The sequence below is a fragment of the Oryctolagus cuniculus genome, chromosome 1 (genome assembly GCF_964237555.1).
Source record: "Oryctolagus cuniculus chromosome 1, mOryCun1.1, whole genome shotgun sequence".
Lineage (NCBI taxonomy): Eukaryota > Metazoa > Chordata > Mammalia > Lagomorpha > Leporidae > Oryctolagus > Oryctolagus cuniculus.
Genome location: NC_091432.1, coordinates 182,751,491 through 182,761,539, shown reverse-complemented (window position 1 = coordinate 182,761,539; position 10,049 = coordinate 182,751,491). Strand labels below are relative to the sequence as shown.

The window sequence follows — 10,049 nt, the reverse complement described above, 5'->3', positions numbered from 1 at the left end:
TTCATTGACTTCCAGATGAGAGATACGACTGGGGGAGGGGATATGATCCTTTTGCCATTCAGGCAGAATAAAATACATAAATGTGTTTTGTGCACATAATATAGCAGATAACAAAAAATTGTTACAGTCAGAGCATCAGTTGGAATGATGATGTCTCCAAAAATGAAATTTAATCCCCAATGCAACAGTATTGAAGAGATGTGGCCTGTGGGAGGTGACTAAGTCATGAGCGGTCAACCCTCACGGGTGGGACTAGCTTGTTATCAAATGACTTGCAGTGGAGGGAGTACTCGCTTGCCCTTCTGTTCCTCCCACCATGTTGGAACACAGCGTTATTCCCCTGCAGGGGATGTAGTAACAAGGCAGCATCTGGGAAGCAGAACGCAGCCCACACCAGAAACCAATCCTGCTTCCAACTTGATATTGTACTTCTCAGCCTCCAGCACTATGAGAAATAAATTTCCATTATCTATAACATTACCCAATCTCAGGAAATTTGTAATATAGATATTGTAATACAATATGTAATATTATATGTAATAATATATAATATGTAATATATTATAATATATAAATTATAATATATATATAACTGTAGTATATAGTATATATAGTGTGTGTACATATATATGTAGTATATAGTAGCACAAATGCCTAAGAGTGTTCACTCACTGTCCTCTGCTAGCGCTTGGGCTCATGGGCCAATGTCAAATCTTCAGAATTCCTGTAATGTTCAATTAAGAAAGGTCAGGAGTCTGGAGTCCACTAGGTCAGGATAATCTGCCATACTGCAGAACTTCTCAAATGAACCTTGTGGGGCCTTGCTGGTTCCTGGGAGATCTATCGGTTTCATTCTACACTGAGACTTCCTAATGTATTTAGAGGCTGAGCTTTCAAATGGATGATTCAGGGTCCAACTTGCAGCTGTGAGACTCTTTTTCTAGGAGTCAGATTGCTGTTTTGTAGAATGTAACTACTAACAATGCTTATCTCACACTGTTGTAGTAATAATCTAATGAACTAATGCATGCCAAAGTCCAACACAATATTTCATGTTAAATAAATATATAGAATGCTCTATTGCAAAATATATTTACTAATTATAAAGTCCTTAGCTACAAAAACCAGTCTAAGAGAGGTCATGTTATGGGGCTGTACTGAGACTTTCTAGGACCTCCATGGCAGCACCAGAGAGGTGCCATGGAACTCAGTTGAAAACTGGTAAGAATACTATTCCATTATAGACCTGCTCCCTCTTCAACAACTGCCCTTCCCCTGGATGGCCAAGGAAGCCAAATAGTCTGATGTTATTCCAAGTTGTATTCATTCACTATCCCTGTTATATAAGAAAGCAGAAAGAAGAAAGAAAGGAAAAGGAAAGAAAAAAGGCAATGTGTTATTTTTATGACATCTGTTCACTTTTAAAATTTCTTGAAGCAGTTCAATCTGTATACTTCAACCAGATTTCATTCAATTTTTAAAACTTGGTGGAGGGGCCGGCACTGTGGCATAGTGGGCTAAGCCTCCGCTTGCAGCACCAGCATCCCATATGGACTACGATTCTAGTTCCAGCTGCTCCTCTTCCAAGCTAGCTCTCTGCTATGGCCTAAGAAAGCAGTAGAAAATGGCCCAAGTGCTTGAGTCCTGCACCCGCATGGGAGACCCAAAAGAAGTTCCTGGCTCCTGGCTTCGGATCAGCCCAGCTCTGGTCTTTGTGGCCATTTGGGGAGTGAACCAGCAGATGGAAGACTTTCTGTCTCTTTCTCTCTCTTTGTTTGTAACTCTACCTCTCAAGTAAATAAATAAATAAAATAAAAAACAAACAAAACCTGGTGTGGAAAATTAAGGGCAGAAACAGGACAGGATTTACTCAGCGCCAATGTGAATCTAGACATGAGCCCCTGTCATTTATGACTTTATACTCAAAATCGTATGAAAACAACCTCATATCATTTTTAAGTATTTAATTCATACTCAGTTTTATTCAGGATAAAATAATCTACCCAACAGAGCACATCTGTTTCTACTTATAATTGAATTGTGGAATAATTTGTACATAAGACAGTAATAAAGATGACCATCATAAAAACAAGGCTGGGCTGTTAAAAATCAATCCCTTGTTGCTTTCTGTCATCAGGACTCCCAGGAAGACGTTTGGATGCATGAAGGACAAACTCATGTAGGAATTATTCAGATGAGACTAGATTTGCAGAAGCTGATGGAAATAATCTAGACATGCCTTATACATGGCCGATTCCAGAGTTCACAGCATCCTCTAGGGAAGGTTGTTGAACTCTCAGAAGGACATTTTAAACCAGGTGACTTCTCTGCACTCAGCCAACAAGCAGAAGCAGCAACTCTAGAGAACAGGAGCGAAGATTTTTAAAATATCGTATTGTTCCCTTGACTGTAAAACAACAATTAAGTGAGAGCTTTCAACTTGTTTGATATTGGGGTGGGGAAGGGGACAAGAGGGAAAGGGAAATAGAGACACTACATCAAATCTGCATGTTGACTGTCAGCAGAAATGTCAAAAATACACAAAAACGTGCATCCTAGAAAAAGGAAGTACAAAAATGAAGCCAAAACTAGTCTTTAAAAATTAGCATTGGTAAGTATTTGCTGTATCTTCACAGTAATTTGAATGCCCTTAACAAACAAACAAAAACAGGGTAACTTCACTGCATCCTTAGTTTGCATTCTTGGAAAGAAAGTATCCCCATGAAGTTAAAGAGTCCCTAACATGTTCATCCAAGTGTTTAGTCTAGATGACACATTGGGAGGTAGAAACAAGCAGCCAGGAGTCAGGTGCTTCTTCCTGGTCTCCCATGCAGGTGCAGGGGTCCCGGCACCTGGGCCATCCTCCACTACCCTCCCGGGCCACAACAGAGAGCTGGACTGGAAGAGGAGCAACCGGAGGACTAACCTAGTGAACCATGGCGCTGGCCGAGATTAGTGCCTTATAAAAAGAGCTGCAGGGGGTAAGTTCACTCCTTCCATCCTTGCCTCCATGTGAGCACAGTGTTTATCCTCTCCAGAGACAGCGTATTGAAGGCACCACCTTGGAAGCAGAGACCAGGCTGTCATCAGACATCAACTCTGCCAGAGCCTTGATCTGAGAATGTCCAGCCTCCAGAACTGTGAGAAATAAATTTCTGTTGCTTATAAATTACCCAGCCTCAGGTATTGTGCCACAGCAGTACAAATGGATTGAGACAACCCCGCTTTACACTCTTCTCCTACAAGTACCTCGAGTCCCAGATCTGTTGGCCATAGTTCAATATCTGTTTCACTCTAATGCTTTCCAGTCTGTACCTTACCGTGCTGATGCTCCCATAGAATGCAGCTCCCTAACTGTTCCCAGAAAACCACTTCATTTAATGAACATGTTAAGAGTCACTTCTTCCATGAAATCTTTCCTAAGTCTACTACCTTCTTGCATTCTGTATTTCTTCTTAAATAACTCTTATATTTCATGTTATGATCATTTTGTCCTCATCTTATTTTCCCTGGTATAATTGCACTTAAGGCAGGTATTTTGTCTTAATAACTTTTCAATCTCTGAGCACGAGAACAGTCACCCAAAGTCATATTACATGAGTAGTTAACAGAAATGAATTCAATAACCAGAATGAGATAGAAATAGCTTAAATAAATGAGATAATTCTGACCTAGATGGGAAAATGCCTGGAGTGATCTTGAGTCAGCAGATGCACCTGAATCATCCTTATGGATTTTGATTTTCACTCTCATAGGGTGAGGCCCTTACTAGGATAAATTTGATTCTAGTATTTAAAAACATTTATATTTCTGGTAACCTGATCCTCATAAGCAAAATTATTACTTCAACAGCTGCTTAATTAAGGAGATGATCTGTCCTAGTGCAAAAGACAAATCTGACTGCTTTGCGTTTATTCTGGGACAGGAAATAAGACTACAGCTGGGAAGGTTCAGGCTTCCATGCTGACTTCCTACTCTGTACCCTCTATTAAATGTCTCCACTGAATCTCCACATGTATCACATTATACCCTAACTTGTATCTTAGTTAATAGTGTGTCTATTTTTCCAGAGTTAATAAGTGTTCCTTGTTCACAGGAACCCCATGTTCCTCTTCTGAGTCTTGTCAATTCCTGCTGATACTAATCATTCATAGAACTACATTTTTAAAGCATCTGCTTGAAAGTCCTGATCTTTCATTTTCCTTTGCTGTAAAAGATATTATTGAGACAATGGGCAGGACTTGTTAGATAATAGAATTGAATTGATGTTAATTTCCTGATAGAAAACTATTGGGGTGAGAAGATCCTTTCCTTTTAGAAACATGCGCTGAAGTATTTAAGGGTAAAGGGACATCATGCCTGCAACTCTCTCTTAAAGGGTTCAGGAAAAAATGTTTGTGTGAATGGTACATATACACACATGCCCAGATACAAAGATTAAAACTTGCGGAATCTGGATGAAGGTATTCACAAATTCTCTGCATTATTCTTGTACCTTTTTCTCCTGTAAATTTCTAAATTGCTGAAAAATAAAAAAAAAAAAGATGTACTGAGAGGACTCTGTACACTGGGCAGACAAATCTCTGAGGCCCCCAGCTCATCCTTCCCTTAGTCTCCAAAGATCAAAAAGTGTTGCAAATGACCTTGCACAAAGACAAAGGGTACAAACTCAAGGAAAATCCTGCCACAGGCAGCTGGAATTCATGTGGACTCTGATCAACCTGGGGTTCTATGAGGTATCTTTCCCATTCAGACTCAGGAATGCAGGACTCCTCCAAGTATAGGTAACTTACATTCAACTTTCTCAACCTGCTCCTAAGTATAGGATTCCTGAAGCACTGAAGGATAGCAGTAATAATGGTGATAATTCTTTATTGACTGCTTGCCATGTGCCAGCAGAATTATTATGCACTAGATTTTTTACTCATTTTCAAATTTCCTCTTTAAAAAACCCTTAGAGCTTGAAACTATTATTTTATCCATATTTCTATTAAGATAACCTCCACTTCTAAGGATGAGTTGCGCGTCAAGATGACAAGTGATATGACGGTCCAGGCCTTCCAAGGAGGAACTTGATTTAGAAGAGATTTTATAGGCAGAAACCAACCTCTGGACCCTGAGAAGGAAAAGAGGAAAACAAGTATTTTGGTTTTACATGAACAGAAGTGAACTTATCATTTTTAAAAAATTTTTAATTTATTTATATATTTTTTATTTGACAGGTAGAGTTATAGACAGTGAGAGAGAGAGACAGAGAAAGGTCTTCCTTCCATTGGTTCACTCCCCAGATGGCCGCTACAGATGGCGCTGAGCCAATCCGAAGCCAGGAGTCAGGTGCTTCTTCCTGGTCTCCATGCGTGTGCAGGGGCCCAAGGGCTTGGGCCATCCTCCACTGCCCTCCTGGGTCACAGAAGAGAGCTGGACTGGAAGAGGAGCAACTGGGACTAGAACCCGGCACCCATATGGGATGCCAGTGCTGCAGGTGGAGGATTAACCAAGTGAGCCACAGCGCTGGTCCCGAACTTATCATTTTATGTGCTGAGGGGAAAACATGTTTTTGGATTCCTTCCTCTGACTATTCACCCCCTTCTTTCCTGTATTATAGTTCTTAAAAATAACAGTCTTGGGGCTAGCGCTGTGGTATAGAAGGTAAAGCCGCCACCTGCAGTGCCAGCATCCCATAGAGGTATCAGTTCGAGTCCCAGATGCTCCACTTACAATTCAGCTCCATGCTAATGTGCTGGGAGAGCGGAGAAAAATGGCCCAAGTGCTTGGGCCTCTGCACCCACATGGGAGACCTGGAAGAAGCTCCTGGCTCCTGGCTTCAGCCTCACCTAGCCCCATTTGTTGCAGCCATCTGGGGAGTGAACCAGTAGATGGAAGATCTCTGTCTCTCCTTCTCTCTCTGTAATTCTGACTTTCAAATAAATAAATAAATCATTTAATTCAAAACTAGTCTTGGCCGGAGCCATGGCTCACTAGGCTAATCCTCCGCCTGCAGAGGATGGCCCAAGTGCTTGGGCCCTGCACCCGCATGGGAGACCAGGAGGAAGCACCTGGCTCCTGCCTTCAGATCAGCACAGCGTGCCGGCTGTAGCGACCATTTGGGGGGTGAACCAACGGAAGGAAGACCTTTCTCTCTGTCTCTCTCACTGTCTAACTCTGCCTGTAAAAAAAAAAAAAAAAAAAAAAAAAAACTAGTTTTACAGGGCAGGTGTTGGGCCTAGTAATTAAATCTCTGGTTGGGATACCTGCATTCCGTATCAGATTAACTGAGTTGGAGTCCCAAAACAGGTCCCAATTCCAATGTCTTACAAATGTGTACCCAGGAAATGGCAAAGTAGTTGGGTCCCTGCCACCCTTATGAGAAACATAGATTGAGTTCCTGGCTCTGGACTTCAGCCTGGCCCAGCTCCAGCTGTTGTGGGCATTTAGGGAGTGAACCAGCAGATAGGAGTACTTTCAGGACTCTCTCTCTTACACACACACACACACACACGCACACTTCTGAAATAAATAAATATTTGTTAAGTTTGGGAAATATAATTAAAGGAAAAGTTTATTTTTTTACCAAAGTTAATATGGTTGGCATTTGGTGTAATTGTTAGGTTCCCCCTTGGGATGCATGCATCCCATATTGGAATGCCAGGATTCAAATCCAGGCTCTGCTTCCCATTCCAGCTTCTTCCTAATGTGCACCCTAGGAAGCAGAGGGTGATGGCTCAAGCACTGGTGTTCTGAAACCCACATGAGAGACCTGGTTTGAGTTCTATGCTCCTGACTTTGAACTGGTACAGCCCTACCTGATACAGGCATTTGGGGAGCAAACTAGGAGATTAAAGACCTCTCTGTCTCTCCTTATCTCTCTTTCAAATAAATAGATATTAATTAAAATTTAAAAATATAAGAGTCTTATTTTGAAATATAAGTCTATGAAATCACACTGTTTCAGAGACACTGCAAAGTGAGCCATAGTACATCAGATTACCTAGTTAATTAATCAGGCATGATACTATAGAATATCAATCTTTAATCACAACTTTAGGCAGAGAAGTATCATTCCATCAATGATAAATCTTTAGATCCACTTGGAATTTCTAGAGGTCACATTTTGCATCAAAAAAGTCAGGCACACTGGGGAGTGGTTAGAGGCAGAGAATAGGACCAGCATCAGTCAGGAATCCAGGGAGAAATTACTTAGGCCTTTGTCAAGAAAGAATTCTTATAGAAATTCAAAAGATGTTCATCACCAATAATGTATTTTTAATTTCAGCCAATACTTTCTGGTCTGTGGGCAACAAGCCCTTGAAGAATCTAAAAGTTTATATAGAGGCCAAGAATCATTGGCCTAGATAGCATGCCCCTCATACTTTTACAAAAACATGCTCATGATGTAATGATTAAGGGAATGCAAATATATGCAAGACATTGCAAAATCCAGAATAGGTATTATTATTAGGTTATCTCTCCTTCAATAGACACTAAAAGTATGACTTACAGCATGCAGAGTACTGATTGAGATGTTTTTCTGAGTTGCAAAATAAACCTTACACTCAAAGAGATTGCAACCACTGCTATGGAAATGGTGTCCTGAACCATTTAATACGGGCACATTGAACACCATATTCAGATCCCTAGGCTGGGGCTTCCTTAAAATCAATACAACATTGTCAATAAATTCCTTTGGATTATCTCCAAATCCATCCCAAAAAGACAAAAACAACAATCTATAAGATGAGTTGAAATACAGAATAATAGCACCAGTATGTTAAATAAGGAAAGAAAATGAAAGGATTTTTGTATTTATTTGTCCATAATATGTAAAAGGAATTTAAATTGGCAAACAAAAAAGCAGTCTGCACCCTAATGTTTATTGCAGCTCAATTCACAATAGCTAAGACCTGAAACCAACCTAAATGCCCATCAACGGTAGACTGGATAAAGAAATCATGGGATATGTACTCTTTAGAATACTATACCGCAGTAAGAAACAACGAAATCCAGTCATTTGCAACAAAATGCAGGAATCTGGAACACATCATGCTGAGTGAAATAAGCCAGTCCCAAAGGGACAAATACCATATGTTCTCCCTAATCGGTGACAACTGACTGAACACCAAAAAGGAAACCTGTTGAAGTGAAATGGACACTATGGGAAACGGTGACTTGATCAGCATAGCCCTGACTGTTAATGAACAACTTAATACATTATCCCTCTTAGTAGTTTTTTTGTCTGTTCTACTTAATATGACTGGTTTAATTCTGTAATTAATACACAGTTATTCTTAAGTGTTGAAAATTAACTGAAATGTGATCCCTGTTAAACATAAGAGTGGGAATAAGAGAGGGAAGAGATGTATAATTTGGGACATGCTCAAGCTGACTTGCCCCAAATGGTAGAGTTAGAAACATACCAGGGGATTCCAATTCAATCCCATCAAGGTGGCATGTACCAATGCCATCTCACTAGTCCAAGTGATCAATTTCAGTTCACAATTGATCATAATGAAAGGACTAAGAGTCAAAGGGAGCACATAAACAAGTCTAGTACCTGGTAACACTAACCGATAGAATAAATAAAGGGGAGAGTGATCCAACATGGGAAGTGAGATACTCAGCAGACTCATAGAATGGCAGATGTCCTAAATAGCACTCTGGCCTCAGAATCAGCCCTAAAGGCATTCGGATCTGGCTGAAAAGCCCATGAGAGTATTTCAGGCATGGAAAGCCAAGACACTCTGGCAAAAGATCTCTGTGAGTGAGATCCCAGTGGAAAGAACAGGTCTTCAAAGAAGGAGGTACCTTTCTCTGAAGGGAGGAGAGAACCTCCACTTTGACTATGACCTTGTCTAAACAAGATAAGAGTGGGAGAACTCAGAGGGCTTCCATAGCCTTGGAAACTCATGACTGGAGCATAGGGAGATTACTGATGCCATAGACAGGAGTGTCAATTGGTAAAGTCAACAACAGGAGTCACTGTGCACTTACTCCTCATGTAGGATCTCTGTCCTTAATGTGCTGTGCATTGAGATTTAATGCTATAACGAGTACTCAAACAATATATTTCACTTTGTGTTTCTATGGGGGTGCAAACTGTTGAAATCTTTACTTAATGCATACTAAACTGATCTTCTGTAAAAAAAAAAAAAAAAAAAAGAAGAAGAAGAAGAAATTATCAATTTCCAACTTGACTCTCACTGGAATTAAACATGACAATAGGTCTGATCTGATTTCATCATCATTTTAAAAAAATCATCTATTATTTTTCACTTTATGTTTCTGTGTGGGAGCAAACTGTGGAAATCCTTACTTAATGTATACTAAGCTGATCTTCTGTATATTAAGATAATCGAAAATGAATCTTGATGTGAATGGAAGGGGAGAGGGAGTGGGAAAGGGGAGGGTTGTGGGTGGGAGGGACGGTATGGGGGGGAAGCCATTGTAATCCATAAGTCGTACTTTGGAAATTTATATTCATTAAATAAAAGTTTTAAAAAAAGAATCTTTAATACAAATTCAATGTAACAAAATTTCAATTTGGGGGTCAAATTTTATTTTCTCTCAACAAATTTAGCACTGAGACGCTCTTTGCTTGAGAATCCTCACCAGTACACATTGACACCTCTCAGGAATACGAAAGTATGAGCTGTGAAATTGGCCCCTTTCACAGCCTTGTGTAAAGCCCTATTATACAGCAGTCATTCAGAAACCACTCAGTTAAAAAAATCCCATTTTATTTCAAAAGTAAGCCAAAGCCATCCAAGGAACAATGAAGATTTTTAAATAAGTAGAAATGATTTTCCAATAGAACTTCTTTGAAAAAGAAATGTTTTTGGTTATTCAATAGAGGCTTCTTTAGGCAAACATGAGATTGGAGGTCTAAAACGTGCCTACTTCCTCGAGGTTGCAGTAAACACTAATGCTGCATCAGTTCCTTAATGAGGAATGAAATGAGAATAGATCTGCAAGCAGAGGTAGCCTGTTCTAGCACAACATGAAGGGTCTGTCCCTCCTTCTTCTGCAGCATTAAATCTTACTGAACAAGGTAA

General features: G+C 40.0%; 1 long non-coding RNA gene across 1 annotated transcript in view; it reads right to left on the bottom strand.

Moving 5' to 3' along the window:
* Positions 1–4,866: 4,866 nt before the first annotated feature.
* LOC103347654 (uncharacterized) overlaps positions 4,867–10,049 on the bottom strand; it is a 138,555-nt gene continuing 133,372 nt past the window's right edge. Inside the window, exon 5 of the long non-coding RNA XR_011380278.1 lies at positions 4,867–5,116. This is a non-coding gene — a long non-coding RNA (uncharacterized lncRNA). The remainder of the gene's footprint in view (positions 5,117–10,049) is intronic.